Consider the following 15483-nt stretch of genomic DNA (forward strand, 5'->3'; position numbering starts at 1 on the left):
CTTGCTAAAGACAAGAATATCATCAAAGAAAGTACCGACATATTGTCGATGCTCTCTAAAGATGCGCTCCATCATTCGATTAAAGGTGGCTGGTGCATTGGTTAATCCGAAAGGAACCACCAAGAATTCATAAAGACCGTATGAAGTGCGGAAAGCAGTTTTGTGTATATCTTGTGGTATTACCCTAATTTGATGATAACCACTCTTTAAATCAATGCGGCTGAAAACCTTTGAGCCTCCTAGACGATCCAAAATGTCGTCAATTCTGGGAATAGGAAACCGATTCTTCACAGTGATTTTGTTGAGGGCTCGATAATCAATGCACATCCTGAATGTGCCATCTTTCTTTTGAACAAGAAGAACCGGTGAACAAAATGGTGAGCTACTTGGCCTAATTAGCCCACGGTTGAGTAGGTCTTCGACTTGCTTTCTGATTTCTTCTTGTTGAGGACGGCTCACACGGTATGGTGCTATATTAGGAGGAGAACTGCCTGGGATAATATCAATATGATGGTCTTCTGGCCTTTCTGGGGGAAGCTGATAAGGAAGATCTTCCAAAAAACAATCTTTATACTTTTCCAAGAGCTGAAGTTGCTCTTGGTTTTCAGCATTCATATTATCTTTTACATCAGTGACATAAAGCAGACAACATTGAACACAATCCTTAATTGCTCTAGAGACTTGCATATGGCTTACCATAGGTATGGTGTCTCCAGAAACTCCAGCTTGGATCTCGTACTTCTTGCTTTTGTTGGTGAGTTCTACCTTCTTTTTCTGAGAGAAGATGGTTGAATCTATTCTATGATTCCAGGGCATGCCAAGAATCACATCGCAACCATCAAGGTCTCCGATACAGAAGGTATCTTTGTCACTGTAGCCTTGAATTTGAAACTTGAGCTTGCCAATGTAGGGTATCACAGTCTTCATTGTGTCACCTTCATCAACTTTTAAAGCTTGGTGAACTTCTACCGGAGTGTCCATCTCTTCATTCTTTAATCCAAGCTCTTTAGCTAATTGCAAGAAAATAATATTTTCATTCGCCCCAAGATCTATCAAGAATAGTGCTTGCTTACCTTGCAACTGTCCCCAAGCTTTTAATAATTTGCGCGTCTCTGGAGTGTGAGTTGTGTTTGCAACTACATCACTGATAGCATTGATTTTCACTGGCGACTTAGGCTTGTTGTCAGAAACCTTGCTTTGTCCCTTGTTTGGACATTGCTTCGCTATGTGGACTGTTTGTCCACATTTAAAGCACTTCCCTTCTTTCATGAAGCGTTGCTTTTCTTCTTTGGAAAATTGCTTTGCTTGTGAGTATAGATTGGAGCAAAATTGAGGAGCATTAGGAAGTGCATAGGGCTTCATCTTCTTTTGATTTGATGGCTGCTTTTACCACTGTTTTTTTCCTTCATTTGGGGCTGAATACTCCTCATCATCAGCTACTCTCTTCTTATCATTCTTTTGGAATGATTTGTTGCCATTGTGCTCCATTTCCCATGTCTCAGCATGGTCAATGAGTTCCCTGAGACTAGAACAATGATAATGATTAAGAGCAGTACGAAGTTTAAAATGCAAACCTCCTTGAAACTTCCTAAGCTTTTCCGAACTGCTGATCTTCTTGAAATGTTGGACCTTCAAAAGTAGCTCCCAAAATCTCTTGGTATAGTCACCAAGTGACTCATTTTTCCTTTGCCAAAGCCGATCCCATTCCATTTTTACATCTCTTTTGAAATGAACAGGAAGAAATTGGCTTTGTATCAGGCGAACAAAGGACCGCCATGATTTTGGGGCAGCATGATCATATTCCAACCCCGTCCACCAAGTATGGGCTAAGTCGGTTAAATGTAAAGCTGCAAACTTAATCTTTTCTTTTTCTTTATACTTGTCACGACCATACAAAATTTGAAATTGACGAATAAACTTCAGAAGAAGATCAGGATTTCGGGAACCATCATACATATTGAACTTGATCTTCTTTTCAAGTTGAGATAGTGACTTAGTCTTCTTCTTCTTCTTATGCCTTCGTCCATGCTCGGATATTGAGGTTGAAGATGATGAAGTGCTTGATGGGGATGAAGATGGAGACGAGGGTGAAGAATGTCGACACCTTTGACGATGATGAGGTCTTCCACGAGAAGGGTGTGACTCTTCATTACTAGAAGAGGATCCATCAGAATAGGCGCCAGATGACTTTGAAGAAGAGGATGAGCTTCGACGCGATCTCTTTCTTTGTCTTGAAGTAGAATGGGACTGCCTCTTAGAAGTAGTTGGACTTCTTGATCGGCTCCTTTCATTGGTATGGCTTTGTCTCCTTGAAGTAGATGGGCTTCTTTCCTTGAATTCTTTGGGATTCTCAACTTTTTCTAGTTTGAGAAGTTGCTCACGAATTTGCTGATTCTCCTCTCTAAGACTTTGAATGGCTTGAAGGATAGCACTCGATTGATCCATTGAGACTAAAGAAAAAAAAATATGTTCACGCACTTAATGCAAGGGTTGAAAACAAACAAACTTATAGTTGTAAGCACTACCAGTGTTGGGGGTGAGGACCGAGCCAAAGCTCTGATACCACTGTAAACGCCCCGAACAACGTAGTATGCTTAACAATTATGATATTTGCTTGTTTTCGAGATTTAATAGAAAAGAGAATGAACACTTAAAGCTGAAAATGAAAATTACTCACAAAATTACAGCCATACAAATGTAAAAGTAATGGAGACAAGATTGAGGGTTGAAGATGGGCAACCCCCCTCGAAGGAATGTATTTCTGCTCAACCCAAGTCCCTTAGGGAAGAGCTCAGTTACAATCAACCTGAGAGTGAGAAGAAGTAATTCTCACTCTCACAAGATCATGCAAAGATGTACAAACACACATGCATTATCTATTATGCAATGATAAGAACTGATTTCTTTATAGTATGAGAGAAGAAAAAGGGGAATTCAGCCTTTCTCCATCGTTGATCAGCAGTACAGGGATAGAGCTTGCTTCTTGTAGCTAAAATGGAAGAAAGAGCTCAAGAAGGAGGTGCTGTAATGAATTTACAGGCTTGCTGTCTTGTAAAACAGCAGTGATAGAAGAGGGAATATGGAGGAATTTGATAATGGAGAAGTGGGGGATGATGATGGGGATGGATGGGGCTAGTTTCTGGCTATCTGTGGGTGCTGTACATGAGTTTACAGCAAAGAAAAATGATGCCCAATGAAGAAAAACGAGCTCTTAATTATAGGAGAGGGGAGAGCTAGTACAAAAGGGGAAAGTGGAGTAGCACAAGACAAGTGTCCAGCCACATGTCATGAGATGTGACAAGTGGTGGGACACTTGGAAACTTGTGTGACAAGTGTCTTGACACTTGTCTCTTCTTTATGGCCTTCCTTTTTGGGTTGAATACTGTCAAGAATAGAAACAACCAAATTTAGTAAGCACAGTCAGAGTACAGAACTTACTATTTTTAGAATGACATCCCTATTTTTTAGAACTAGCATTTTTAGGCTAATTCGAGGCTCCTAAATTTTAGGGACCTCCTAAAATTTAGGGATCTCCTAGAATTTAGGGACCCCCCCAATATGGGTATCATATGAAAGCTTTTTCCGTGTACATCGCAAAAATGGTATCCGAATCTTCATGTGACTTTCCTATGCAAAGAAATGTGCATTTCAAGCTTTCAGCCCACACATGCACATTATACAAGCATTTCATGATCATGCCATCTTGTTGATTGTAACTGTCAGTTCTGGTGGATCTAGCCCACACTTCAAGGCATCAATCCTTTCTGTGTACGAGTCTAACCCTGATATGCGTGAGTTCTAGTCACAGGCGCCCAATCGGGTCATATAGGTGGAAGTGTGAACTATCTTTTCTCTAACCCACCGTGTGGGTCCACCATAACCTGTGACCACTCATCAGTGGCCAGCTCCAATGCACTTTTCTTTATATCTAATTAGTGCAAAGGAAATAAATTTAATAAATCATTATATAGATAAATTAATGAAAAAGGATACAAATTCTGTTTCTATAGAGTTTTGACACCAACTAGATGTTAGACATCTAGTCACACCGACCAAGGTATATAAGGTGTAAGATTCACAAATTAGGGCAACCCATTATTTATTAAAAACACACTCTTCACCTTCATCTCTAGCTTCCATGGCTTCCTCCTCTCCTCTTTCCTATCTTTCTCTCTCCTCTTCTAGTCTTCTTTTCTCTTCCTCTTGCTCTCTTTCTCTCTCTTCAGTTCTTCTCCTCTCTTCTCTTAGCTTCATTCATTACACTATAATCAAGGTTCGTCTCCTAAATTTCTTCAATTACTTTCATACCATGGGTTGTGTTAACGCACGTTTGCACCATTGTTGAGTACTAGCATGATATGATGCCCATTGCAGCTATATGCAATAAATCTTAGGTGCACATGCCCTTGAGAGAGCACCTTTTATTATGTACCAACAATTCTTTGCATGCACAAGATTTAGGATATTCATCATACATATAAGAACCGTTTGAGGGTCTTGAAGGACTCCTTTAGTTGTGTGATGGGTTGTTTACTTGGTCAACATCCCATTAGGGGAGTTTTGAGGTCTCGAAAAAAATGTGTTTTAGGAGATAGAAAGAGAGTGCTCTAGACTAATAGGAGCAAAGCCTCCATAATAAAAAACTTATTTTAAAAAATAAAAAAATTTTATTTTACAAAAATATATATATTTAATAATAATACGAATTTGTATTATCAATATCTATTTTTAGCCTCCTATATTCGTGATTGTGATATTCTTTGCATTAATGATATATATTGTCTTGACCACTTTTATTTAATGATATATTTGGATTAATGATAATGACAGGTTTAATCTAAATTCAAATTAGTAAAAATCTTGGCACATATTTTTTTCCCTTCTTTCTTTTGTTCCTCTCGTGGTTTTCCCTCCTTTGTGGTAGCCTAGTCTTCTCTCTCTCTCTCTCTCTCTCTCTCTCTCTCTCTCTCTCTCTCTCTCTCTCTGCTATGGACACAAAAATTCGACCTTCAACAAGGCGTCCAAGCTCCCAAATCACATCCATATCAGTGCTTAACTCATTTTAAAAAGATGGAAGATGGATTTCTACAATCATTAGCAAAGGTAGTTGGATTACCATGCAGCAGGTAAAATGCAGAAAAAGACGAAGATATGAGAGCTCGTTCATTTTTTCTTTGAAGGGTAAAATTTGAGATTTCAAGCTTGAAGTAAATAAGAATAGCATAAAAGAGGTACTAGTGCAACATGTGTTTAACTAAGAACTTCAAATCTTCCAATGTATAAACAAAATTGTAAGAATTTGATTCTTAAAGTGTTCATTTTCTTGAACTTGTTTTAAGGTTTTTCATTATAACATTTATTTGTTTGTCTTGTAGATGTCTATCTCTTTGATCTTGAAGAATGGAAACCAGTCAAGTCTATTATTGATGTTATTGATGTGATGCATGTTTCGATTCGAGAAGAAATGTACAAAGGTAGAAAGAAGACAGAGCTTGCAAAGAATGGAATATTCTTTTATGATCATTCTTATATTGTCTCCTTACAAGCGCATCCAATGGGGATCAATATCCCCCATTCCTTTGCTAGATTTTTCAAGCTTTGAGTGGCCTTTGCCAAGTCCAGCTACTAGTGAGGGCTATAGATGTAAAATATTTTCTAAGATACAGAGAGCATTAAAACCTAATACCCCAATTAGACTAAGCAAAATTACTTTAACACCATATTGGGGAATATGGGAATTTCCCATTAGTTTGGGACACGTGGTCAAATCTTTAGATTTGTCATAACTTGAACACTATAACTCCAAATCGAGCGCTCTATAGATCAATAGATTTCATTTTTCAAGCACTTTCCAATGATAGGTCACATCATATGGTTTTGAGAAACTTATGGGCATGTTATCCGGGTGCCACCTTTTTAGTATTCAAAAAATGGGAATTGGGAGATTCCCAAACTCACTAATATTGTGTTCTTTGTTCATGTCTAATATATTTGTTGACTTCTTTTCTAGTGTTGAGGTAAGAATATCAATGGCCATGCTTTCAATGAAGAGACTAACATACGATCATGTCATATAATTTTTTTATGAGGGATGCGATACTAGGATAGAAAGAAAATTTATATGTAAGATAGATCAAGACTCTATAGCTTGTAAATATATGATTGTTACTCAAAATTTCATCCTTAGATTTTATTATAGTAGATGGCATTATGTTGGTGGTAGTCTGGTTGCTTTAGATAAAAATCTTGATAATTTTAGCAAAGATCATATAGTAAATCTTGATGTTTGGTTCAATGAGGACATTATTGCAATCCCATAATCATGTATACTACATCAAGTGAGGATGGATTTACAGAATGAAGATATTAAACTACCATGCTCATTTGTATTCCAACTTAATGATAAATGAGTAAGTTTTTGTATCATATTATATCCACTTGGATATATATCTAATTCCACTTCCTCATTATTAAATATTTACAACATATTTTTTGCAAATATCAATAAGGAGAGAGAATAACATACAATGCAAGGATATTGAAGAAAATATCTCTTTACTATCAATATAAAATACACGTATAAATTTATGGTAAATTTTTATCAGTCATCTCCATGACTTATACACACAAGGGCTTACAAGCAATGAGGCAAAACTACTTCTTTTTTTGAAAACTTTTCTTAGGAGAAGGGACATCCTTTTTAGGAGTCCTTTTGCCTTTCTTTGATGCTTTGGTTGCCTTGGGTGTTGAAGGCATAGCTTCACCTACTGCAATTACATGCACCTCCTCTCCTTCAATGTCCAAGCCCCCACTATTGTCCATTCTTGTTGGTTGCATACAATTGACTATTATGTACTTCATGACCTTTGCTCTTATATACCAAACATGTTCACTTGTATAGAAATCCCTTATAAATTATCATACATTTGTAAGAAAAGATTTTTAGTTCATTGTTATTTTTTACAATGGACTATTTTGCAATAAACCTAAATCTTAAAGTTTAGTATCTTTCACATTACCTTTATAAGTTTATCTTCATTGAGATAAATAAACCTAACCAATCTTCTGGCATTTGTAATTACTCTCCAACCCCATAAGAGTGACTATCATCTTGATGAGGATACTGCAATCAATAGTATAAAGTAAAACTATGAAACTTGTTTATGGTAGTTTATAGAATAACTTTTCTTATTACATTCCAACCATTCAAATCAAAACCTTACCGCAACTTGTCTATATTGCATTGTTGCAAGTCAATCAGAAGGCATGGGAGGCTTTTTCTCTAGCACTTCAATCAATCTTTTTATAGCTCTATACTAGAAAGATAGTAAAATTTAGAGTAATCACAAAAAGAAAGATCAAAATATCAATGAGACCCTAGATTATATAACTTACAACTTTGCATTTCCATGGCTTTTTTTCATAGAATTGATGAGGAAACATTGCCTCTCCACACAATCTATTCCAATTAGGATCCAATGAGAACTAAAAACAATCATATTTCAATAATTTAGCATAACAAAATCTCATAAAATCTAACAAAATATCAAATTACTTTCTTTTCATTGTATGGAATTAGAAGAACCTCCAAAGTTTCAAAGTCCATTGGATTGAACCAATGATCAAATACACTTGCATCAAGCTCATTCCTCATATAGTATGAAATAGATTGATCAAGAAACTTAATTTTTTGTTGTATATCAAAGGGGAGCTCATGCATTACACACCTAGCAAAGGAATGGATATCATAGTGAGCATCAACATAAAAGCCTATTGCTAGAAAAATATAGAGAGTAAAAACAAATTTTGATGTATTATACCTCATCCCAACAAGAAGAACAATCATTTACTTCTCTCATTTTATTCTTGAGGATTCGAATACAGTCAGAGTCAAAAAATATGATATTCGATATTTTGTTAATATCACTAGGTAAAAAGCAACAGATATTGCATCCCTTTGGATCAGCCCTTTCAAGAAGGGTAGATAGCTCTTCTTCAAAAGATAGGAGCTACTCTGCTTCCTTTTCTTCTTCCTTCTTTCTTTTATACTCCCTCCATTTATCTGCCTGCTCTTCTGTGGCCTTTTCCTCTTTCTCATGTAGTCTTGTGTCTTTTTCATGGGTGACATCTTCAACCTTAGGACCTGGATCACCTTTCCTTTTTCTAAATGGAGGCACATTTAAAATATTAAAAGCCTTCACATGAGAAAGGGGGAGTGGCTCAAGGACCTTTGAAAACATGTATCTCAATCTCCTAAGAATTATCATGTCTTTGTCCATAGGTGTAAGCCTATGTGCATGAACAACACATATATAGGAATCTTGAAAAAAATAAATCAAAAAATCTTTTGTGACCTACTGAATGCAATTGAGAGTTGCCCTTGTCCATCTAAAACTATCAAGACTATGCTTGTCACAAATTTCCCTAACAAGCCTCTAAAAAGAAAGTTTTGGAATTGCATTATCCAAAGCCTTTATTACACTTTTAATCTCCTTTAGACATCTAACCTATTGTGAAAACTTTCTCCTTGGCTTTGATTTCCTCATAAGTTTGGAAGGCTTGTAGGACTAGTGGATCTTTGAAGCAAGACCGCTAGGATCTCTAGATAAAACAAAAAAAATCAAAATTAGGAAATATTCCCAAAATCTAATATGATGTCATTTGCAATCACTTAGTGGTAAACAAACACTACTCAAATAGTTTCAATCCCAAGCCAATCATATATTCACACTACTCAAATAGTTTCAATCCCAAACCAATCATATATTCACACTTTGACAAAAACTTATTTTAACAAACGATAAAATTAAGCTTTAATAATTCATCAAAGTTTTACTAATCTTCCAGCTTGAATTTCTATTGAACAATATAGCCCTTTGATATATGAAACACAACCTAGGACTTCTAGGTAAGGGAGACATATGCCTTTTCACATTTCATATATCACATTTTTTTTGTGAAAATTTTGGTCAAATTTGGAAAATTTTTGAAAATTAAGTTCACATCATTGTAATGGACAAATCTCTCAATCTCTAGGCCTTCAACATGTCTATCATAAAACTCCCTATAATCCTTCAATTTGTCTTCAAGATTCTTCAAGAGATATTGCAAATCAAAATGAACATTAAGCATATTTCTAATGTAAACAAATTTGGATGAATTTCTAGTTGCATGGAGGAAATTAAAGAGCTTCTCATCACAGGTATCGTATGGATTTTCTTCCTCCATTCCCTCTAGAGAAAACTTCCTTTTAGTCATTCTGATTACTCACAAACCCAAATCCTGAAAACAACAACATAAGTTTAGAGAAAAAATAATTCACATTTGTTCACATCCAAAAAAAAAATCTAAGCTATGTATGACATGCTCACTAAGAAAACTTGAGCAAGACATCAGTGTGAAACTAGAACAATGAACCATAATGACAATTTATTTCATTCATCTTGGATGTCTAAATCCATATATCATACTCCATATTTGCAAATGCTTGGATAACATAGCATACATATTAAATTGTACAAAACAAAATAACAATGCCTTATGAAAGGCAAATTGACCCTTAAGGCAGTAGAGCAAGCATAACATTTCATGTTTCATCAGGCATACATGATTTTAGTTAGAGGATTTATGAAATGCGACAGCAAGTTTTCAAAACCCTCTACAAGTTGACAATTTCACGTTTCATACGGCAATCAATCGTTTCAGGTGAAAAATAACAATTTTAATGATCTTTGATTCCTCGAAATACTCATTGAACTATTTTGAAAGGATTATAGAAAAATAGTGATAATATAAGTTTGTTACCCAAAAATTAAATTGCTTCCTCAATATAAATGGGCCTTGTTGAGAATACACTCAATTTCGGCTTGCAATGCCTTGTTGAGGATATGGTTGTGGATGAGAAATCAAATTGCTTGGAAGAAAATTTTGCATAAACACGAGCCTGAGTTCTTGTATATATGTATCAATGGTTACCATGCATTTGTTCAGAAAAGTACCACGCACTCGTTCAGAAGAGTTGTATATAAAGTGAAAATGAAATGGCTAAAATTTCTCTTTTACACCAAAAAACAGTGCCATAAAAGCACCATCATGTCCAAAAATGTCAATGACACCCTGGCACAAGTTTTAAGGTAGCAATGGTCTACGTGGTGCATGTGTCAAGTTAACTGTGTATTATAGCAGCCACACGTGTAAACAAAGGTCCTTTAAAAACCAATTTTTGGACCACAAAAGCATTTTTTTGAAGATTAAGCCCTTTCCTTGCTCCAAAACACCAACACAATGTGACTTTGTCACATCAAAAACTTCTTTAGCACCCTCCAGATAGGGTAAGATTTCATCACCCCACACCAAACATGCTAAAGTCTCAGAAATGTAATTTTCCTAAAAAATATTAGTAAGCTCAATAGCGATATTTTTTTTGCCGAAATTTTCTTTGAAATCTTCTCCAAACCTATCCAAATTTTATTCAAAAAAGTTTGATGAGTGAAAGGCGATAAGGTATAGCTCTCCCCCATGCAGAGTAGCCATCTCATGTTTCATACTTCTAGAAGGGATTTACAACTGATTAAAATAGCCCAATCTTATGCTAAGATTGGTGTGAGTAACTAAATGTATTGATTACTATGCTTCTATGTTCAAAAAACCAGAAATTTAAAAGATCTTGACAAGTCCAATAGCAAAATCATATTCCACTTGGAAGCTACCAATGTTGCTAGAACAACTTTGTAAACAAGGTTTAGCCTTATTGATGAGGAATTCAAGAAGTGGGAAGCAAATTGCCCTTTTCATCGAAATCAGCATCAATGTCTTCTTGTACAGGAGGTTGGATTTCTTGTATATCTTCAATATATGGATAGTTGTTCTTTAGACACAATACAAGACAAGAAGATAGAGGATGTTGCAAGCAAAGATAAAGAGATTGAAGAGAAGGGGGAAATATTTCAGGAGAATGTTGAGAACCAATTAGTACATGGATTTGATATTTCTTTGTTTAAAAGTGAAAACATTACAAAAGTGGAAGAAAAGAGGATATAGTTGAGTGTAGTCCTGATCTTGAATGTGTCCCAACATTTCACAGTTACCTCATCAACAAAAAAGGTATATATTGCTAAATGATATCCAACACCTTTTTGATCTCAGAGAAGATTATTTATTGGCAATCCTTGTAGTATGGGGTCAAAATTATTAGAACTTTATATGTTTTGAACAAGAATTACTAGCAAGCCTTGATGTTGAGGGAGAGAATTTTCAAGACAGCTATGTAGCCTTGCATTCATGTATTAATCCAATCGTGGAATATGAAAAGAGGGGGCTACCCACAGAGGAAGAGTTCTTACAAATTCAGCAGAGACTTAGTATTGATGACATGGGGTATAAAGAGAAAATGAAGTCTCCATTAGAGGAGAAACCAAAAAGTTCAATAAATCTTATGATGATAGTCTTCTTAAAGAAGATGAAAACCCTAAGGTATGGAAGATAATTCTAAGATATCCATTGTGGTTTATATTAGAGTATATTATGCATTATAGACAAATATTATTGGATATTTATCCATTGACATCTTACACTATTGTGGTGTATTGTGCAGATAGAAATTGAAGATGCAGACAACTTTCTTGGAAGAGCCAAGGGCTCAAGGCCATTGAAGTTTGCCTTGGTCATTATATTAGAAGCTTAAATAATCAAACAGTTGCAATTTATCATAGTAGGTTGTCAAGCTCTCCAATCCTACTAATGATGGATTTGAAAGTTATCTCCAAGGTGATTGGACCCCAAGTTTTCAATAGAGGATCAGATAAGATAATTTCGGTGGAGAAGGAAGAAGTTGTAAGAGTTTTTGGCTTCATGCTTGGATATAATGGATCTAGGGCAGGATACTTTGGAGTTCTTGGCTCTTATTTACTCTCCCATGTAGGAGATGCCAAGAATTTTAAGCTCCTTCCAAGCTATAGGAAACAAGAGTTTCTGAAATGTAGAGGTCTCATTGAGTGGGATGAAACAAAAGATTCCTGTAGAGGACCTAGTGAATTGCTTGAAATTAGAGACTCTTTTGCAACAGAGTTAGACTAAAAGATGTCAAGGATTTCTTGAAGCCTATCTTTTTCCATCTCTTTGTCTAGTTTGTAACCATTCTGAAAATCTTTGCTTTACACAAGAGTTTAAATATCCCTCTTTTCTTCTTTGGGTGATAGTTTGTATTACATGATGTACTTGCATCTTTGAGCTTGAATTTGTGCCAAATTTGTATGTAGAACCGTTGGAAGATCTCTAATAAACTATTGGGTTGCGCAGACAGATAGAGATCCATATTTCTTGATTAAATATGGAGCATGGTTGTATAAAATATGCTACATAGTTAACAAATAAAGAAAGTCAATTTAAAAACTTTATATGAGTCAAACAATAAACAAACATACATATGCAAACTTCTTACCATATATAGTGAGTGAAGTGTTGATTATCCCAAGCTTCTGTCATTGCCTTTTAAAAAAAACTCAATTGGCTTTTGAAGTATTTGAGATCATTATCATTCCATTCAATTTTATCACAATAAAAGAATACTTTATCTAGTGTTTCCCAAACATTGGTTTTTCTATTTCGAGCTTGTCCATTATTAGTATGATCCTTAACAGCATTATGTTGGAACTTCCACTGATTGTATCTAATAGTTGAGCCACGATTCCTAGAGTTTATCTAACCAAGTCTCCCATGAAAGCCTAGAAACCTTTTAGCCTTCACTCCACCAATAGATGACTTTTTTGGGACACAATTGCCATCCTTAGACTTTTGAAGATTTGATTCAATAACAACATTACCACCATGTAGACCAATTGCATATAAAACTTTTTCAATCTTTGTTATAGCATCTGTTTTAGTTGATAATGGCTTTAGGAGTGGCTTAAACTATGGATCCAGCTTGTTATGCCTAGAGGGAGCTCTATTCCAATTGCTTAAGTTCAGCTTTGTGGTGGCTAGGGACATTCAATATAGGCAAGGAGATATGGATTTGGCCCCCTTTGATACATTGTACATACATTTGAGTGTCTTTAAGTCACCAGCTATGTGCCACTCAATCTTGTAGTTCCCAAATCCTTCAACAAACAGCTCTTCTCTTGCTTGTTGTCTCTTAATGACATCAAGTATTGGTGTTTGATGAAAAACCCAATACAATATATCAAAATCTTCTATATCTACTTCAAATGCTCCTAGCCACCAAGTGTTGTATTCCAATTGAACACTAAATGACATTGAGTGATTGCAGTGATTTGATGAAAGTGCTCTATTCATCAAGGTAATAGAGATACTCTCGAATTTTGTGCATTTCAAAATCTCACTTTCATCAAGTTTAATGAGAAATCTAGCCACTCCTTGTGTCTCTTCTAGTGACAAGTCATAGAATCTGATCATTAAACATTGTAGGATGGGCAAGTCAAGCAAAATATTGTTAAATTCATTGAATACAACTTATTTTTTCTTGCCCTTGAAGCTAGCCTTGATATGGAAAGGCTTACCCAGAATCTCCATTACTTTGTTATTCACTCTATGTTTGATAGTTCTAACCACAGATGGCCTTAGAAGTATGCAATTGCGTACTTGTCCTTGCTTCATATTTGATTGTAAAAGTTGGAAAATTTGTATATAAGCATCTCGACTAATACCAATACTATCTAGTGTCTTGTGCACTAACTCACTATCCAAAGAATGACTATTTATAGATAACTCCAAGTATTGTTTCTTTGCCTTTTTAAATTTCTTCTTCTCTAGAATATCTTTTGAAACTACTGAAGGAAGAAAATGATAATAAAACTGAGATGCTTTTATTAAAGAATCTCTTTCATTTGCATTTGATTGAAGAAGAGACCTAAACAAAATCAACATCACAAATTAATACAATTAATTATAAAAAAAGCTATATTTAATATTTTTAAAGTGAAAAAAAATGTACCTTGTTGCTTGGATTCTTTTATTGCAACCACCTCCTCCTCCTTTGAGACTCTCAATATTTTTAAGAGCCTTTTGTCGATTTCGAAGGCCTAAAATAGTTTGCTTTTGTTGATAAGATTTGATGTGTTTCTTCAACGAATGAATCCTCTGTTCAAATCCCTCTAGCTTCTGCAAATAACAACGCATTGTTATGTTTTGATAAAAGATGATTCTCCAATTTGAGGACATCCTTTTTTGCAAAACCAAGTTAAGTGTATAACCCAGAAACCCATTATAATCATCACCAATGAACCTAAAAAATGAAGAGCTATTATAGAAAGGCGGACTGCTATTTTTGCTACACTATAAGAAAGAGGGGATGTTAGAGACGTGGCAAAAAATGACAGGCATCGCTTAAGCGTAAGGAAAGCCAAAGCATTGCTTATGCGAAGCCTATTTTTTAAATTTTTAATTTTTGGTGCACGTCGCTTAAGCAACATTTAAAGTGTCGTATAAGCAACAAAATTTTACGTCGCAAATGAAGTCACTTAAGCGACGCATAATTGTGACACCTTAAGTGACATTTGTAATATGGATTCTGTCCATTAAGCAACGCTTTGTACATATTATTTTCTTTGTGGGCTGGGTCAATTCCCAGTCTGCGAGAGAGAGCAAGCGTGTAGAGAGAGAGAGAGAGAGAGAGAGAGAGAGAGAGAGAGAGAGAGAGAGAGAGTAAGTTGGCTTCTACACAATTAGCAACAATAAGAAGCTCCTTTTTAAAAATCCATCTGGTAATTCTCATCCTCCTCCACCGAACTCATCAGCAGAGTTGCTTCTATGAATGCTCATACAAACTATCTTCTTTCGCAATCTTGGAGCTATACTTGCTAGTGCATTTGTCCTCTAGAGACACTTGTAACTCTTTTAGTGAATTCTCTGTGTTACAAGTTAAGAGACTTTGATAGCAAGTGTACCTTATTTGAAGCTTCGTTACATGACTTGAGCTCTCATAATCAATAATCTCTTTATCCATATCAATTCAAGTGTGGGGGCTGGGAGATGTGGTGGAATAAGAGCTCCATAGTCAAAGTTTCCAAGTAGTAGGCACCCAACCGAATGGTTGGCTGAAGCTAATTCTACTCCACACTTACCAGCATGAGCTGTTTCTTGAGATGTTCAATGTGGTTAGTTTGGTTAGTAACATTGCCCTCGAGAGAGTGATTGAGCACCCAACCAAATGGTTGGCTAAAGCTGATTCTGCTCCACACTTACCAACATGAGTTGTTGCTTGAGATGTTCAATGTGGTTAGTTTGGCTGGTAACATTGTTCTTGAGAGAGTGAATGTGCATGACATGCTTAGAAGATAGGGCCTTCACTTGCATCAGCTTGCCTTTGAGTTGCTTACAAGGCCATAAGCTTAACCTCCTTAACTTCTTTTTTGGGACATCTAGTAGAGTGAGCCATGTTTGTCGGCTCCTATACTTGAGAGGTACCTTATCATGTATTCATATATACATTTGTATGGATATTTATGGATATCCATAATTTTTCTC

The sequence above is a fragment of the Lygodium microphyllum genome, chromosome 12, assembly GCF_053477565.2.
Source record: "Lygodium microphyllum isolate KBCC chromosome 12, Lygodium_microphyllum_v1.1.10, whole genome shotgun sequence".
NCBI lineage: Eukaryota > Viridiplantae > Streptophyta > Polypodiopsida > Schizaeales > Lygodiaceae > Lygodium > Lygodium microphyllum.